The sequence below is a fragment of the Scylla paramamosain genome, chromosome 8 (genome assembly GCF_035594125.1).
Source record: "Scylla paramamosain isolate STU-SP2022 chromosome 8, ASM3559412v1, whole genome shotgun sequence".
Lineage (NCBI taxonomy): Eukaryota > Metazoa > Arthropoda > Malacostraca > Decapoda > Portunidae > Scylla > Scylla paramamosain.
In genome coordinates, this window is record NC_087158.1 from 10,032,440 (window position 1) to 10,053,076 (window position 20,637).

Consider the following 20,637-nt stretch of genomic DNA (forward strand, 5'->3'; position numbering starts at 1 on the left):
TTTTATAGAAGAAAGTAAAAGAGAAGAAAAGAAAACATAAAAGAAGAAAAAAATACAGGAATAAATGAAAAGAAATACAAAATGATTCTAGTTTTTACGTTAGCAATAAAAACTAAAACGAAATAAAATAAAATAAAAAAATACGAAGAAATAAAAAAATAGTTTAAAGTTTAGAATAGAAGGTAAAACAAAAGAAAAATAAAATATAAAAGAAGATAATTAAAATAAATAAAAAAAATGAAGAATTTCTTTTAAAGTTCAGAGTAGAAAGTATGAAAATTATAGAAAAAAATATTGAAGAAAATTAAGAAAATATAGATAACATAATAAAAATACTTTCTAGTTTCAAGTTTAGATTAGTGACTAACAAAAGAATTTTATAATAAAACAAAGAAAACTGAAGATAGAAAAAGTTCAAATTGTATGATTGAGGTAAAAAATAAAACTAAAGAAAAAAAATAAAAAAACAAAATTCAATAAAAAATGAAAATAAGAAAAAAAGAACAAGGCTCTAGTTTTAAGTTTAGAGTAGAGAGTAAAGAAGAAAAGAAGATATAGAACAAAATAGAAGAAAAACAAAAACAAAAACAAAAATGAAATAAGAAAATCCAAAAAGATAAAAAAAAAAAAAAGACACGCACCAAAAAAGAAAAAAAAAAAAAGTAAAATACACACATCGGAGGCAGAGTGAACACGATGAATAACACGCGACATATTTAAAAACAAGGGGCTTGGTGGTGGAGTGAACAAATAAAACACACAATTTTTTTTTTTTTTTTTTTTTTGTATGTGTGTGTGTGTGTGTGTGTGTGTGTGTGTGTGTGTGTGTGTGTGTGTGTGTGTGTGTGTGTGTGTGTGTGTGTGTGTTTGTGTGTGTGTGTGTGTGTATGTTTGGGGGGGAGGGGGGCCCGCGCGTGTGTGTGTGCCTGCGTGCGTGTGTGCTGTATATTTCATCATTTCATATATTCACCCCACGTGTATCATGGCCAGCCAGTCCTTCCTCCATATCTTAAGGGAATTTCACACCCCACTTCCAGTCCTTAGGGATAACACCTGCGTACATATGTTCGTCTTCCTTCCTGGTCATTTCTCCTCCTTCTCTACCTCAAGGGAATTTCACACCCACTTCCAGTTCTTAGCTCAGATAAATACAGCCCGCATCGTAGCGAGCTCTCAGTTCATCCGCAGTTCATTCGGGAGTTTTGTTCCAGTGAAAGACACAGTCAGTCAGTCATCCAGTCACGAGCAGTCAGTCTTGGTCTCTCACTCAGTTCCGCTCGATCACAGTCAGCCGTGAAAGACGCTGCTCAGAAATAAATCATATAACTTCAGAGAGAGAGAGATAAGAGATTATAATCAGTCGCCACGCTACGATTTCGTCTCAAATCCAGTGTGTACATATCATTTTCCTATCATTAAATCAAGAACTCTTGTCATCGTGTCTTTTATTCACACAAATCAACATAACAAGCTAATTATCCACGCCCTCCAAGCTTCCAGAATCATCGCCTCACTCCAATCCTCCACGCTGCCAACACTAAGCATCTTCATCGTCTGGGCAAGTAACAAGCATCATCAATCATCAACTCCTGAACAGCAAAGGTGACTAATCAACTCATAACCACTGGTGGGTAACAACTTTATCGATATAGTGGTGACACTTTTCGCATCCTCATACAGTGGTGGCAAAGCGGTGTTGTGCGATCGAAGACACATCAAGACTCATAAGTGCACACCGAGACGAGAATATCACGCCCTATCGAGGCAAGTGCGACGCTGATAAGCCACGTGCTCTCTCTCTCTCCTGGCTGCTCCCACGTGCCCCCACGTGACTCGTCCCTGTGGCCTCACCCTGCTCCACGACACCCTGCAGCCGTGCTGATCTTGATCTTGTCGTCGTTCCTGCTTCCCTACCGAGGAGTGGTGTCCCTTGGCTCCTCCTCCGAGCCATCCCACGTGCTCACGGACTTGGCTCCTTCCCCGAGCCACCCCAGCCACCACCCTCTCCACCCGTGCTCATGGCCATCCCTCATCATCGGACGACCTTCCTGGGACGTTCTACGCACCAAGGCCTCATCACTTTCACTGCCCGGACCCGTCCAAGGTCATCTCCTCCTGTCTTCAGCAGCTGTGCTCCTTCAGTCATCTGCTGTCACTTCCTAGCCAGCATTAAGTATCAATCCGATCCAGATTATTCTTGCTTTTACTCTTCCTTCTTCTGTTCTTAAGTGGTGCCTGTCTGTCTGTTTATCTACCTGTCTACCTGTCTGTCTGTCTGTCTGCCTGTCTGTCTGCCTATCCATCTCCTACCGTCTGTCTGTCTGTCTGTCTGCCTATCAGTGTTTATATAATTATCATTTCTGATAAACTTTCCCTTCTCATCTCTGACCCTGCTCAGGCTCTTGTTGCTTCCTCACCTGACTCACCCCCTCTCTCCTCATCACCCACCTTTCAGTTCTCCTTCGCCTTCTCGTGGACCTTACATTAGACGTACATCTCCTTCATCTCGCTATCAGTACACTCGATCGAAATCAGGACCAAGAAATGTCACCTGCAACCGTTGCAAGCTGCCAGGTTATGTTCTTGCGCAGTGTAGAATTCTCGATAGTTGAGGAAGATAATTCTTAAGAACATAAGAACATAAGAAATAAGGGAAGCTGCAAGAAGCTACCAGGCTTACACGTGGCAGTCCCTGTATGAAACACACCTACCTATTTCCATCTGTTATCCCCATCCATAAACTTGTCTAATATTCTCTTAAAGCTCTCTAGTGTCCTAGCACTAACTACATGATTACTGAGTCCGTTCCACTCGTCTACCACTCTATTTGAGAACCAATTTTTCCCTATCTCCTTCCTAAACCTAAATTTTTCAAGCTTGAACCCGTTATTTCTTGTTCTACCCTGGTTGCTGATCCTAAGAATTTTGCTTACATCTCCCTTGTTATAACCCTTATACCACTTAAAGACTTCTATCAGGTCCCCTCTTAACCTACGTCTCTCTAAAGAATGTAAATTCAACAGCTTCAACCTCGCCTCGTAAGGAATACTCCTCATCCCCTGTATCCTTTTAGTCATTCTCCTCTGTACTGATTCTAATAGACCTATATCTTTCCTGTAATGTGGGGACCAGAACTGCACCGCGTAGTCTAGATGAGGTCTGACCAGCGCCAAGTATAACTTTAATATTACTCCCGGCCTTCTACTTTTAACACTCCTAAAAATAAATCCTAGTACCCTATTTGCCTTGTTTCTGGCTTCTATGCATTGCTTCCCTAGACGGAGTTCAGAGCTAACTATAACTCCTAAATCTTTCTCGTACCCTGTACCTACCAGAGTTTGGCTGTCTAATGTGTACCTATTGTGTGGGTTTCCTCTACCTACGCTAAGCACTTTGCATTTATTGATATTAAATTGCATTTGCCATCTATCCGTCCATTCATTCATTCTATCTAAGTCTGCCTGCAAGGCGATGGCATCCGATTCTGACCTAATTAATCTACCTATCTTTGTGTCATCCGCAAATTTACTAACATCACTACTAATTCCACTATCCAAGTCATTGATATACATTAGAAATAACAATGGCCCTAATACTGATCCCTGTGGCATCCCACTAATTACATGACCCCACTCGGATTTCGAGCCGTTTATTACCACTCTCTGTCGCCTGTCACTAAGCCATGACTCTATCCAGCCTAACACCTTCCCATCTATCCCGTGTGCCCTAACCTTTCTCAGGAGCCTTTGATGGGGTACCTTGTCAAATGCTTTACTAAAGTCCAGATATAAGATATCATAACTATCACCATTATCTACTGCCTCGTACACCCTACTGTAAAAACTTAACAAGTTTGTCAGGCAAGACTTCCCCTTCGTGAAGCCATGCTGTGACTGATTTATCAAGTTATGTTTGTCTAAATGTTCCCTAATGTTCCTCGCTATTATTGACTCTAACATTTTACCTACAACTGAAGTTAAGCTGACAGGTCTATAATTAGACGCTAAAGTTTTATCTCATTTCTTAAAGATGGGTACTACATTAGCCTGCCTCCACATTACTGGTACCTCACCCGACTCCAGTGATTTCCTAAAGACAGAAACTAACGGCTCCCTAATAATCTCTTTACATTCCTTAAGTACTCTGGGATATATTTCATCAGGTCCTGGTGACTTGAACTTTTTTAGCCTATCTATCTCCTGTTCCATTATCTCCCTAGTTATGGAAATATCTGTCAGCTTCTCATTCTCATCTGCTCTAAACACCTGTTCACTATCTGGCATATCCTGTATGTTTTCCTGGGTGAAGACAGTTAAAAAATAATCATTCAGAAGTTTACTAATCTCCTCCCCAGAACTAACCAGCTCCCCATCTGCTGCCTTTAATGGACCTACAGTATCCTTATTCTTCGTCCTGTATACCTGATAAAATCCCTTGGGGTCCGTCTTCGCCTGGCTGGCTACCTTTAATTCATAATTGTCCTTAGCTTTCCTCGTTAACTTCCTGACTGTTCTAACTAATTCATTATATTGTGTCCTTAAAACTTCCTCACCTGCCTTTAATCTCTTATATATACTTCTCTTACGCCCTATATAATGCTTCAACCTAGCAGTCATCCATTTAGGGTCATTTTTTTGTGATCTTATTGTTCTATACGGGATATTTGCTAACTGACCTGTATGAACTTTATCTACGAAATATTTATACAATTTATCTACATTTACTTCACCTAGTCCCCTCATCTCATCTCCTACCATCCTCTCCACTCCCTCATCTACTCGCCTCGACCTCACCTCTCTCATTTCCGCATGACCTGACATTCCAACATACTCACACCTAGCTCCCCCCTTCCTCTTTCCTCCTCCCTTCCGGACACATCTCCCCTCCTCTTGTCCTACACCCTCACGCCTCACCTCACCTCTCTCATCCTGCCTTATCTCTCTGAACTCCGCCCCTGACCTGACCTCACCCTGCATCCTTTGCCAGTCCACTCCTTGGAGGTACCTTTTTAATTCTTCAAAATCTGCTCTCCTAAAGTCAGGTATTTTACTAGTGTTTTTGTTTCTAACTGTTTCTTCCCATTCTAAATTGTACCTAATTTCCTTATGGTCACTGTTACCTAGCTGTCCTCCAACCTCTACCTGCGTGACTGCTTCCTCCCTGCTAGTAAGAATTAAATCTAGAATATTATTCCCCCTTGTGGGTTCTACGACTACCTGTTTTAAAAAATTATCCTGAATTACCTTAAGAAATTCCTCTGCTTCCTTGTTACCCACCATCAGACTCCAGTCGATATTCCTAAAATTAAAATCTCCTACCACACATACCTGACTGTACCTGCCTGCTCTATTTAATTCCTGCCACAGTGAGGTGTTAATTTCCTCTGAACTGGTCGGTGGTCTGTAAACTACCCCTAGTACTACTGACTGCGATTCCTTAATATCTACCCATATCGACTCTGCTTTGTTATCTGCTTTAATTCTACTGTTGATACAACACTGTAATGTGTCCCTAACGTAGAGCGCGACGCCTCCTCCTCTCCTGTTTTCCCTATCTTTATAGAACATTGTATACCCATCTATCTTAACCTCTGGATTAAATACTTTTCCTGACATATCTAACCAAGTTTCAGTTAAAGCAATGATATCAAATTTCTCAACGCTCGCTATTCCTCTAAGCAAGTCTATTATATTCAGAATACTTCTACAGTTTGTGTAGTAAACACTTAAGCTATTTCTCACCATCCCTGACCTAGCTACCTTTCTAGATTTAACTATTTTGCCCCTCGCCTTCTCACTACCCCTTCTTCCCTCCCGACTAACGAAAAAAGTGCTGGAGTGCAGTTACCTCCCGCTCGAGTGTTTCGGCCAAAACACGAATACCCTGGCGTGACAAATGCACTCCATCCCTGGCGTACAAGGCGTCCCTGCCATAGAAAAGGTCCCAGTTGTCGATGAACGTCCATCCATTACTCCTACAATGATTCGCGAGCCTGCGATTCACTGTAATAGCCCTGGACAACCACTCAGCACCAACTCCCCTCCTCGGCAAGACACCACATACCACGGGGATCCCACCCTTGTCCCTAATCCTGTCCAAAGCCTGTCGAAACCTCCTGATAAGCTCCTCACTCCTGACCTTACCAAGGTCATTCCCTCCCGCACTGAGAAAAATCCTTCAATCCTGAAGCTTTCTGTTCCTTCATCAAAAGGGTAGGTCACTTCTTACAAGATTGCAGGCATTATCACGCAAAATCAGGGACTCCACACACATAGTCGGAATCTCTTCGCGCCCTTCTCTGACCAATCCACCATAATATCGCCTATCCTCAAGTCTTCCCCTTACTATGTACCTAAACATCAACAAGGTACGCTTCACACATCCTCCTAACTCAGCACTTCCTTCAATTAACATTCGATACGCTGGATTATTCAATGGTATTATCACTCATGTTACGTGTCACTCTGTATCACACAAAGCTTTCTTTGACACGGGTGCTGCTGCAAACATTATCAAAATGGATGTATTTCGGAAACTCTCTTCCTCTTCTCAGGATCTCATCACTACATTACCTCCTGATGTCAATCTAAAATGGTACATCTGGGAAAATTATCTTACCTCACGGGAAAGTACTCTTATCACTGTCTTTATCACCCCAGGAACCAGACATATGTGATTATTTTTATATTGTATCTAATGTATCTTTCAATGCTGATCTTCTCATAGGCTTCAACACCATGTGCAAACATGACATCAGTCTTTTCCCTGCCATCAATGAAATCGCTCATGGGGATACTTATATTCCTACTGTTCTTCCCTCTGATACTTCCTCTCTTGCTGGTGTAGTGACATCTGTTGCAACTCCTCCTTCTAATAGCGATCAGATGTTATCTACACGGGATTCTTGTGTTATGCCATCTAATTTTCCTGTCTCACAGCCTCATTTTCAATCAACTTCCCAGTCAGACCACTGTGTAACTCCTTGTAAACACATTTTGCTAGCAGATCCGGTAACGCTATCCGATTGTGCCTTATATGTTGTAAACGCTATGGTTAAGTCTACTGCATCAGGCACTGATATCCTCTGTTATACACAACAATCTCCCTGCAAAGGTGTTGAGTTGGAATCCGTTCTTACCACCATCGATAAAAATGGTTTCTGTAAAATCAAGCTGAAAAATGTCACATCTACGCCTGTCAAGCTCAAAGCAGGTGTGCTACTCGGAGAAGCCTTGCCTTACTCTGAGAAAGTTGTAACCTTGGATGATTTACCTTCTTCCACTATCAATAATGTATCTGCATCTGACAGCCATAACAAGTCTTCTCTCCCGCCTATCACAGATGATCACATACCTGTACTTGATTTCCCAGAATCTCAACATGAATTACTCCCCCTCTTACATTTTTTCAGGAACGTTGTCTCGCTCACTGGTGACCCTCTGTCGTCATCACTCACGCTATTCATCTGACGCCTGGGGACCATGTTACACCCTGAGCTATAGGGTGCCACACAGTCGTAATGTTCTTTTTTTTTTTATGTAGGAAGGACACTGGCCAAGGGCAACAAAAATCCAATAAAAAAATATCCCCACTGAAATGCCAGTCCCATAAAAGGGTCAAAGCAGTGGTCAAAAATTGATGTATAAGTGTCTTGAAACCTCCCTTTTGAAGGAATTCATGTCATAGGAAGGTGGAAATACAGAAGCAGGCAGGGAATTCCAGAGTTTAACAGAGAAAGGGATGAATGATTGAGAATACTGCTTAACTCTTGCGTTAGAGAGGTGGACAGAATAGGGGTGAGAGAAAGAAGAAAGTCTTGTGCAGCGAGGCCGCGGAAGGAGGGGAGGCATGCAGTTAGCAAGATCAGAAGAGCAGTTAGCATGAAAATAGCGGTAGAAGACAGCTAGAGATGCAACACTGCGGCGGTGAGAGAGAGGCTGAAGACAGTCAGTTAAAGGAGAGGAGTTGATGAGACGAAAAGCTTTTGATTCCACCCTGTCTAGAAGAGCAGTATGAGTGGAACCGCCCCAGACATGTGAAGCATACTCCATACATGGACGGATAAGGCCCTTGTACAGAGTTAGCAGGTGGGGGGGGGGTGAGAAAAAATGGCGAAGACGTCTCAGAACACCTAACTTCATAGAAGCTGTTTTAGCTAGAGATGAGATGTGAAGTTTCCAGTTCAGATTATAAGTAAAGGACAGACCGAGGATGTTCAGTGTAAAAGAGGGGGACAGTTGAGTGTCATTGAAGAAGAGGGGATAGTTGTCTGGAAGGTTGTGTCGAGTTGATAGATGGAGGAATTGAGTTTTTGAGGCATTGAACAATACCAAGTTTGCTCTGCCACAATCAGAAATTTTAGAAAGATCAGAAGTCAGGCGTTCTGTGGCTTCCCTGCGTGATATGTTTACCTCCTGAAGGGTTGGACGTCTATGAAAAGACATGGAAAAGTGCTGGGTGGTATCATCAGCGTAGGAGTGAATAGGACAAGAAGTTTGGTTTAGAAGATCATTAATGAATAATAAGAAGAGAGTGGGTGACAGGATAGAACCCTGAGGAACACCACTGTTAATAGATTTAGGAGAAGAACAGTGACCGTCTACCACAGCAGCAATAGAACGGTCAGAAAGGAAACTTGAGATGAAGTTACAGAGAGAAGGATAGAAACTGTAGGAGGGTAGTTTGGAAATCAAAGCTTTGTGCCAGACTCTATCAAAAGCTTTTGATATGTCCAAGGCAACAGCAAAAGTTTCACCAAAATCTCTAAAAGAGGATGACCAAGACTCAGTAAGGAAAGCCAGAAGATCACCAGTAGAGCGGCCTTGACGGAACCCATGCTGGCGATCAGACAGAAGGTTATGAAGTGATAGATGTTTAAGAATCTTCCTGCTGAGGATAGATTCAAAAACTTTAGATAGGCAGGAAATTAAAGCAATAGGACGGTAGTTTGAGGGATTAGAACGGCCACCCTTTTAAGGAACAAGTTGAATGTAGGCAAACTTCCAGCAAGAATGAAAGGTAGATGTTGACAGACAGAGCTGAAAGAATTTGACTAGGAAAGGTGCAAGCACGGAGGCACAGTTTCGGAGAACAATAGGAGGGACCCCATCAGGTCCATAAGCCTTCCGAGGATTTAGGTCAGCGAGAGCATGGAAAACATCATTGCGAAGAATTTTAATACGTGGCATGAAGTAGTCAGAGGGTGGAGGAGAGGGAGGAACAAGCCCAGAATCGTCCAAGGTAAAGTTTTTAGCAAAGGTTTGAGCGAAGAGTTCAGCTTTAGAAATAGATGTGATAGCAGTGGTGCCATCTGATTGAAATAGAGGAGGGAAAGAAGAAGAAGCAAAGTTATTGGAGATATTTTTAGCTTGATGCCAGAAATCACGAGAGGAGTTAGATCTTGAAAGGTTTTGACATTTTCCGTTCATGAAGAAGTTTTTGGCTAGTTGGAAAACATACTTGGCATGGAAGGCTTAAGTACCTTTTGTGGGCCACCTCTCTATCATGTATAGCACGAGAAAAAGCTGTGTTAAACCAAGGTTTAGAAGGTTTAGGACGAGAAAAAGAGCGAGGAATGAACGCTTCCATGCCAGACACTATCACCTCTGTTATGCGCTCAGCACACAAAGACGGATCTCTGACACGGAAGCAGTAGTGATTCCAAGGAGAATCAGCAAAATACCTCCTCAGGTCCCTCCAACTAGCAGAGGCAAAACGCCAGAGGCACCTTCGCTTAAGGGGGATCCTGAGGAGGGATTGGAGTGATAGGACAAGATAAAGATATGAGAATGTGATTAGAGGAGCCCAACGGAGAAGAAAGGGTGACACCATAAGCAGAAGGATTAGAGGTCAGGAAAAGGTCAAGAATGTTGGGCGTATCTCCAAGACGGTCAGGAATACGAGTAGGGTGTTGCACCAATTGCTCTAGGTCATGGAGGATAGCAAAGTTGTAGGCTAGTTCACCAGGATGGTCAGTGAAGGGAGAGGAAAGCCAAAGCTGGTGATGAACATTGAAGTCTCCAAGAAGTGGAGATCTTTGCAAAAGGGAAGAGGGTCAGAATGTGCTCCACTTTGGAAGTTAAGTAGTCAAAGAATTTCTTATAGTCAGAGGAGTAGGTGAGAGGTATACAGCACAGATAAATTTAGTATGAGAGTGACTCTGTAGTCGTAGCCAGATGGTGGAAAACTCGGAAGATTCAAGAGCGTGGGCAGGAGAGCAGGTTAAGTAATTGCGCACATAAACGTAGCATCCAGCTTTGGATCGAAAATGAGGATAGAGAAAGTAGGAGGAAACAGAAAAGGGGCTACTGTCAGTTGCCTCGGACACCTGAGTTTCAGTGAGGAAAAGAAGATGAGGTTTAGAAGAGGAGAGGTGGTGTTCTACAGATTGAAAATTAGATCTTAGACCGCGAATGTTGCAGAAGTTAATGAAGAAGAAGTTGAGGGGGGTGTCAAGACACTTAGGGTCGTCGACAGAAAGGCAGTCCGACCTGGGGACATTTATGGTCCCTTCCCCAGATGGGGACTCCGAGGCTGGTGTAGGAGTCGCCATGATGATTTTAAAATTTTTGAGTGAAGGGTGTGTGTGTTATTGGGTGCTTGAAGTTTTGTATGGAGGAAGAGAGTTGTCTTTAGAGGGCAGGCTGTGACTGCCCCCTTGTGTTGTGAGACACAAAGGGAAACGTTCAGTGAGGTCACAGCTGGGTTTAATGATAAGTTCACAGCACCCCCTGAACAGTGCTTTAGACCTCACTGGGAGTAATTATCTTGCTTGACGAAGCTTGATGAAGCTGTGCGAGGTATGTTACTTCAGGATGTAGTGAAACCTGCCTGTTGGCCTCATAACGCTCCCTTGTTACTCGTTCCAAAGAAACAAGGCGATTGGCGTGTCACTGTCGACTTCAGTAAACTCAACGCATCTACCATTCCTGACTATTATCCTAGACCGAAGTTAGGTGACCTTCTTCAGTCTCTGGTAGATTCAAATGCGGTATTTTTTACCCTAGACTCAGCACTCTTTCAAATTGAATTAGAGGAAACTTTATGGCCATATACTGTTTTCACTACCTCCTCCGGCCAATTTATGTTCAAACGCATGGCCTAAGGTCTACGTAACTCGCCTCTAACGTTTCAAATATTGATGAATTCTGTCCTCTCAGGTCTTATCGGTAAAAGTGTATTCTGCTTTCTTGATGACATTATCATTGCATCGAAATCTTTACAGGATCATTTTTAACACGCTATCTCTCGTTCTGTCACGCTTTCAAGCTGCTGGCTTAAAGATCAAACTCAGCAAATGTTCGTTTCTCAAGCAGCAAGTCAATTCCTTGGTTACAAAATTGACAGAGATGGTATTCACACTTTAGATGACAAGGTAAATGCCGTGAAAAATTTCTCTGTTCCTGCTAATATCGATCAGATCAGGCAATTCATCGGTCTTGCTGGATTTCATCGCCAGTTCATCAAATCTGGCTCAACTTCTCACTCATTTGCTCAAGAAAAATGTTGCATTCATCTGGTTTGAAAAGGAAGAAGATGCCTTTGATCTTCTCAAAACTGCCTTGTGTCAAGCACCAGTTATTGCTTTTCCAAATTTCGAGAAACATTTCATCTTATACACTGACGCTTCTGGTTTTGGAATCTGTACTTTTCTTATTCAGAAAGATTCACTCGGTAAACATCGCATACTAGCTTACGCTAGCAGACTTCTCAACAAGGCAGAGCAAAATTATGACGTCACAAAGTGTGAAAGTCTCGCCGTGATCTGGGCGTTACGTCATTTCCGTGAACACATCTTAGGCTATAAAATTCATGTCTAAACTGATCATTATGCTGTCACAGAGACCTTCAAAGGCAATAACTTCACAGGTCAATTTGCTCTCTGGCATCTCAAGAATTTAATCCTACAATTTCATATATTCCTAGTAAGGCAAACTCAGTGGTAGATGCACTATCACGAAATGTTGCTATCTCTGTCATGACAGAAAATCCTGCCATGCCTACCATGGATGAAATAAGGAAACATCAACGTCCAGATGCCTCCTGTTCTAGTTTTGTTTATTACCTCGAATCTAGTGATGAGACAAATATTCCTAAGTTGCAACTGAGTGCTGACACGTTTTTCATACAAGACGGTCTCGTATATAAATCGAATGATGTCTCTACTGACGATTCTAGTGAGCGTTTATCTCAGCTCGTGGTACCTCAGTCGCTAGTGAATATCATACTTCACCACGTTCATGACTCACCCCACGCAGGACATCCATGTTGGGACAGATGTCTCGCGCAGGCAAAACGATCATATTTCTGGCCGACTATGAAGAAGGATATCTTTCAACACTGTGCGCTCTGTCCTCAGTGTGCTTCACACCGTCCGTCACTCGCTTACGACACATATTAGATCCATTGTCCTTTGGGCCACACCGTGTGATCGAATCTCTCCATGGTCACAAAGTAAAAAATTCTAAATCTCAAAACTTTAGGGGAACAAATCGTCCATGTCGATCATTTGAAGCGTGTCAACAAGGGATTCGATGATGAGTGTTCACATCAGGTATAATTAAGTTCTGATTTAACAGATCCTTCAAGCGACTCAAGCTTATACACACACACACACCTTCTTACAGACTGAAACTTCGTTCCCATTCCAAGGTTTAATCATTCAATTCCAGTATTATGAATATATGTTTATATTTCTCTTTACTTATATGTGTTGAACATGTGGTATACTATCCTATCATGTCTATATGTTGTCTATATGTTCCAGTTCTTAGCTCAGATAAATACAGCCCGCATCGTAGCGAGTTCTCAGTTCATCATCAGTTCATTCGGGAGTTCAGTCCCAGTCAGAGACACAGTCAGTCAGTCACCCAGTCATGAGCAGTCAGTCTTGGTCTCTCACTCAGTTCTGCTCGATCACAGTCAGCCGTGAGAGACGCTACTCAGATATAAATCATATAACTTCAGAGAGAGAGAGAGAGAGAGAGAGAGAGAGAGAGAGAGAGAGAGAGAGAGAGAGAGAGAGAGAGAGAGAGAGAGAGAGAGAGAGTATAATCAGTCGTCACGTTACGATTTCGTCTCAAATCCAGTGTGTACAAATCATTTACCTATCATTTAATCAAGAACTCTCGTCATCGTGTCTTTTATTCGCACATAACAATATAACAGGCTAATTACCCATGACCCCCAAGCTACCAGAATCACCGCCTCATTCCAGTCCTCCACGCTACCAACACTCCAAACATCTTCATCGTCTGGGCAGGTAACAAGTATCATCAATCATCAATTCCAGAACAAGAAAGGTGACTAATCAACTCATAAACACTGGTGGGTAACAACTTCATCAATACAGTGGTGACACTTCTCTCTCGTGGTACATGAGCACACTGAAGAACACGGTACTCGGAGGCGGAGTAAACATTAAGAACACGCGACTCGAAGACGGAGTTAAAATGATAAAGAACATGCAATTCAAAGACGAAGTGAAGACGAAGAACACGCGACTCCAACGATGAATAAACACGAAATAGAAAAATTAAAATTCTTAAATATATTCCAGAGGATGAAATCATTCTACTTACATTTTTGTTACAAGTACATTCATTGTTTCTTTCTCCTCTTCGTTTCGAGGTAAAAAAAAAAAAGAAACATACAATTAACAAATAACATAACAAATGAGATGAAAAATAAAAATTCTTATCTACATTCTACTGAATAAAACAAATCCATTTCCATGCCAAATATCTCTCCTATCGACAGAAAGTCCCAAGGAAATCGAGATGCTTTTTTTTTTTTTTTTGCACAGATATCTCTAATCCGTAAAATAAGAAAAAGAGGCGCACCCATTTTTTTTTTTTTTTTTTTGCTATCTAAAACAACTCTATATACTTAAATAATTTCCATTAAATAATCATTAAATCTTTTCTTCATGCATTTTTTTAATTACACAACAGCATTATCGCAAACTTAAGTTAAATGTGTCATGGTTTCTACAAGTCATGACAAAGTAATTGAAGGCTTAATATCACAAAATGGAACGACTCTAAACAATTATTAATATAACTAACATTATTATCATTATTATTATTATTATTATTATTATCATCATTATTATTATTATTATTATTATTGTTTTTATTATTATTATTATTATTATTATTATTATTATTATTATTATTATTAATATCAGTGTTTGAAATACGTAAAGAAAAACAAGGCGTCCAATCAGACAGACATCAGAATAAATAAAATAAGAAACAAAAAAATAGTAGTTCTAAGTTCAGAGTTGAAAGTTAAAGTAAATAAAAGACAATAAATAAAAAAAAATGAACAGAAAATAAATAAAAAAAGAATATAAAGAGTAAAAAAAAAAAAGTTTAATTTAAGAGTATGTTAAGACGTTACGACATTCGAATCCGGCTGCCGGAATCTTAAGCAAATCTCACCGTGTTTTGAGCGATCTAAAGACCAAAGGTGGACGGATTCAGCGGCCCGATCGGAACTTGCCACCACCAGGTTCTTGGCTTCCGTTTCAGTTCAGGCGGTTGCAAGTGTGAACGTCTGTGACATTGTCGTAAGATCTAGTTCAGTGCTGAAGCAACATTCATACCGTGAAGATGACGGCGACGTCCGCAGACAATGAGTTCTGTGCCGACTTCATGGAACTTTCTTTGTTAAGAACAACCTTGTCTAAGGAAGGCGAGAAGCACAGACTACAGAGACAAAGGTAAAACAAATACAACATATAATATTTTATTAGACATTACAGGAAAAGGATACAACGGGCACTCAAGACCATGTTGCTAGGAAAAATAAGTAAATAACCTCAGGAACTGCTTCCGGAAAGAACTTTTGTGCCGATTTCATTGAAATTTAAAAAGAAAAACCTTGTCTATGGAAGATGAAAAGTAAAGATTATAGCGACAGCAATAAAAAAAGAAAAAAGCAGCTAAGGAGTTCCTTCCGAAGAGAACATCAGAAAATTGTAGAATCCATCAAGTCAGGGTGAAGTTTCATGCAATCAGGAGATAATTAATTTTTCTTCTTTATGTTTATTTGGTCGCTTGGGTGTCTGTACTCCTGCTGCGATATATGCCACAGCGAAGGGTCCAGGAGCAATCTATATTCTCATCGCTGTGTAGGCCATGTCCACATTTTCTCACATCTCAGGAAAACTGAAGTAACACTGAACGTTTATGGGTAACGCTGAGGCCGGAGGTGAACGGAATTAGAACGGAACCTGACCTGCAGTCGTAACGTTTATGGTGTCTTCAGAGGACAAAGTAAACCAAAAAAATAAAAGATAAAAAAGAACAAAATTGAAAAAAAGGAGAAAAAAAACACATAAACAAGAAACGGAAAAAAAAGGTTTAGTTGTAATTGTAGAATAGGAAGTAAAACAGAAAAAAAAAATATATATATAAAAAGCAGAAAGCTAAAAATACATAAAAGTATACAAATATGAAAAAAAATTCTAGTTTTAAGTTTATAACAAAAAGTAAACAAAAGTAAAGAAAATATGAAAGAATACAAATAAAAAAAATGTGAATTATACAGAAATAAGAAAAAAAATTCTAGTTGTAGGTATAGAGTTGAAAAAAAAAAATATATATATATACATATATATATATATATATATATATATATATATATATATATATATATATATATATATATATATATATATATATATATATATATATATATATATATATATATATATATATATATATATATATATATATATATATATATATATATATATATATATATATATATATATATATATATATATATATATATATATATATATATATATATATATATATATATATATATATATATATATATATATATATATATATATATATATAAAGCAGAAAGCTAAAAATACATAAAAGAATACAAATATGAAAAAAAGTTCTAGTTTTAAGTTTATAACAAAAAGTAAACAAAAGTAAAGAAAATAGGAAAGAATGCAAATAAAAAAAATGTGAATTATACAGAAATAAGAAAAAAAATTCTAGTTGTAGGTATAGAGTTAAAAAAAAAAATATATATATATATATATATATATATATATATATATATATATATATATATATATATATATATATATATATATATATATATATATATATATATATATATATATATATATATATATATATATATATATATATATATATATATATGTATAATGAAGAAGAAAAAAATAGCTCTTGCTATAATTTTGTAGTAGAAAGTAAGACAGAAACAAAGCAAATATAAAACGAAACATGAAAATAAATATGGGAAAGATAATATAGAAAACCTCTAGAAAGTTCAATTTATTAAGTAAAAAAAAATATCCAAAACACAGTAAAATAAAAATAAAATATAAAAGAAAATTTTACAAAATTTTGAAAAAGAAACAAATAAGAAAACACAAAAAAAATTAGTTTTAAAGTTTAGGGTTGAAGGGAAAGCAGAAAATAAAAGATAAAAGACTAAAACAGAAAGAAAATACGATAGAATACAAATATGAAAATGTCCCAAAAAATTATATATATAATTGTAAGTTTAGAGTGGAAAGTAAAACAAAAAAAAAGAAAAGAAAAAAGAAGCAGAAAACTAAAAATAGAAAAAAATACAAAAAATAAATTAGAAAAAAATCATTTTTACGCTTACAATAGAAGTTATAAAAAAAAAGGCAACAAAAAATAATTAGTTTTAATTATTAAGATAAATTAACGAAATTCAACAAAAATGAGCAAATAAGAAAATACAGAAAAAAAAAAACATGCAGATTTACAGTAGGAATTAAAATGTGTAGAACAGAAACCATGAAAAAAAAAATAAAACACAAAAAAGTCTAGTTTTAATGATTAAAATAAAAAGTAAAGCAGAAAAGGAAAGATAAATGAACAATTTTAAACAAAAACGAAAAAAAAGAAAAATACAGAAAAAAATTGTTGCAGATTTAGAGTAGGAATTAAAACAGAAGTAAAGAAAATAAGAAAATAAAAAAAAATAAGAAAAAATTAATAAAAATTATGATATGAAAATCCAAATAAAGCACAGTTGTAAGTTTAGAATACAAATCAAAATTAATGAAATATAAAATATAACCGTAGAAAATGAAAAAAAAAGAAAAAAAGAAGAAAAAATACAAATAAGATAAAAAAATATAGATGAAAGATTAAATTAGAAAACAAGATTAATATATAATGTAAAAATTTAATTTAAAGATACAAAAAAAAGCACAAGATATAAGTTTAGAAAGTATTAGAAAGTAACGTAAAAATATATAACAAAGACGAAGAAAACTGAAAATATAAAAAAATAAAATAAATAAAAATTCAACTTGTAAGCTGAAAATATGAAACAGTAAAGAGACCATGTCCACACTTTGTGACATCTCGGGAAAACCGATGTAAAACTAAACGTCTATGGGCAACGCTGAGGCCGGAGCTGACCGGAATTAGAGCGCACCTTGATCTGTGGTCATAACGTCTATCAGGTCTTTACAGTACAAAGTAAATCACAAAATAGAGGATAAAAAAAAAAAAGAGAAAATATAAATATAAGCGTACAGACAAAAAAAAAAGATCTAGTTGTAAGTTTAGAGGACAAATTAAACAGAAAAAAAATATACAGAAGAAAATAAAAAATGCAATATATATAAATATATATATATATATATATATATATATATATATATATATATATATATATATATATATATATATATATATATATATATATATATATATATATATATATATATATATATATATATATATATATATATATATATATATATATATATATATATATATATATATATATATATATATATATATATATATATATATATATATATATATATATATATATATATATATATATATATATATGTATATATATGTATATATATATATATATATATATATATATATATATATATATATATATATATATATATATATATATATATATATATATATATATATATATATATATATATATATATATATATATATATATATATATATATATATATATATATATATATATATATATATATATATATATATATATATATATATATATATATATATATATATATATATATATATATATATATATATATATATATATATATATATATATATATATATATATATATATATATATATATATATATATATATATATATATATATATATATATATATATATATATATATATATATATATATATATATATATATACGAGTATATATATATATATATATATATATATATATATATATATATATATATATATATATATATATATATATATATATATATATATATATATATATATATATATATATATATATATATATATATATATATATATATATATATATAAAGTACTGAAGTAAAATATATAGTTTTATGTCTAGAGTATAAAGCAAATGAGAAGGAAGGAAAATATAAAAACAGAAAATTATAAATACATAAAAATCAGAAATATGAAAATACAAAAAGTTTTAGTTTCAAGTTTAGATTAGAAAGTAAACACACGAAAAGAAAATATGGAAAAAAAACAAAATTAAAAGAAAAATAATAAATAAATAAGAAAATATAAAAATGTGCCTATTTGTAGATTTACATATGAATTAGAGTTATAAAAAGCTAAAATTAATAAAAAAAAAAAAACATAACTGTAAAAATAAAATAAAATAAATGGTAGACAATAAACAAGTAAATAAAAAAATGAGTCTGTGATTTTATAGTAGAAAGTAAAAGAGAAGAAAAGAAAATATAAAAGAAGAAAATAAAAGAAATACATGAAAACTATAAATAAATACAAAATGGTTTTAGTTTTTACGTTTGCAATAGAAACTAAAACTAAATAAAATAAAATAAAAAAAGAAATTTGAAGAAATATAAAAAAAAAAATAATTTTTAAGTTTAGAATAGAAAGCAAAAGAAAAGAAATATAAAATATAAAAGAAGAAAAAAATAAATAATTGTTTTAAAGCTCAAACTAGAAAGTATGCCAGAAAAAAATATAGAAGATATTTAAGAAAAAAAATATAGATAACATAATAAAAATACTTTCTTGTTTTAAGTTTAGATTAGTGACTGACATAAAAAAAAAAAAAAAATATATATATATATATATATATATATATATATATATATATATATATATATATATATATATATATATATATATATATATATATATATATATATATATAATAAAACAAAGAAAATGGAAAATAGAAAAAAATTCAAACTGTATGATTGAAGTAAAATAATAAAAAAAAAAAAAAACATAAAAGAACAAAATTCAATAAAAATGTAAATAAGAAAAAAAGAACAAGGCTCTAGTTCTAAGTTTAGAACAGAGAGAAAAGTAGAAAAGAAAATATAAAAGAACAAAATAGAAGAAAAACAAAAAAATAATGAAATAAGACAATCTAAAAAGACAAAAAAAAGGCACGCACCAAAAAAAAAAAAAAAAAGAAGAAATGAAAAAAAATACATACATCAGAGGCAGAGTGAACACGATGAATAACACGCGACATATTTAAGAACAAGGGACTCGGTGTTGGAGTGAACAAGTAAAACACGCGATTTGGATGCGGAGAGAGCATATATATATATATATATATATATATATATATATATATATATATATATATATATATATATATATATTATATATATATATATATATATATATATATATATATATATATATATATATTATATATATATATATATATATATATATATATATATATATATATATATATATATATACGAGTATATATATATATATATATATATATATATATATATATATATATATATATATATATATATATATATATATATATATATATATATATATATATATATATATATATATTTATATATATATATATATATATATATATATATATATATATATATATATATATTATATATATATATATATATATATATATATATATATATATATATATATATATATATATATATATATATATATATATATATATATATATATATATATATATATATATATATATATATATATAATGAAGACAAGAAAAAGTGGACACACAAAAGTTCAATTTGTAACTTGAGAGTATGAAAGAAAACTTAATTCTTCGTTGAGTAAAGAGACCATGTCCACACACTGTCACATGTCGGAAAAACTTAAGTAAAACTGAACGTATATGGGCAACGCTGAGACTGGAGCTAACCGGAATTAGAACGGACCCTGATCTGTGGTTGTAACGTCTATGAGGCCTTAATAGTAAACCACAAAATATAAGATAAAAAAAAAAAAATTGAAGAAAAGAGAGAGAAAATATATAAACATTAAAATACAGAAAAGAAGGTCTAGTTGTTACTCTATAGTAGAAAGTAAAGAAAAAAGAAAATATAAAGCAGAAAATAAATAAATAATATATATATATATATATATATATATATATATATATATATATATATATATATATATATATATATATATATATATATATATATATATATATATATATATATATATATATATATATATATATATATATATATATATATTATATATATATATATATATATATATATATATATATATATATAT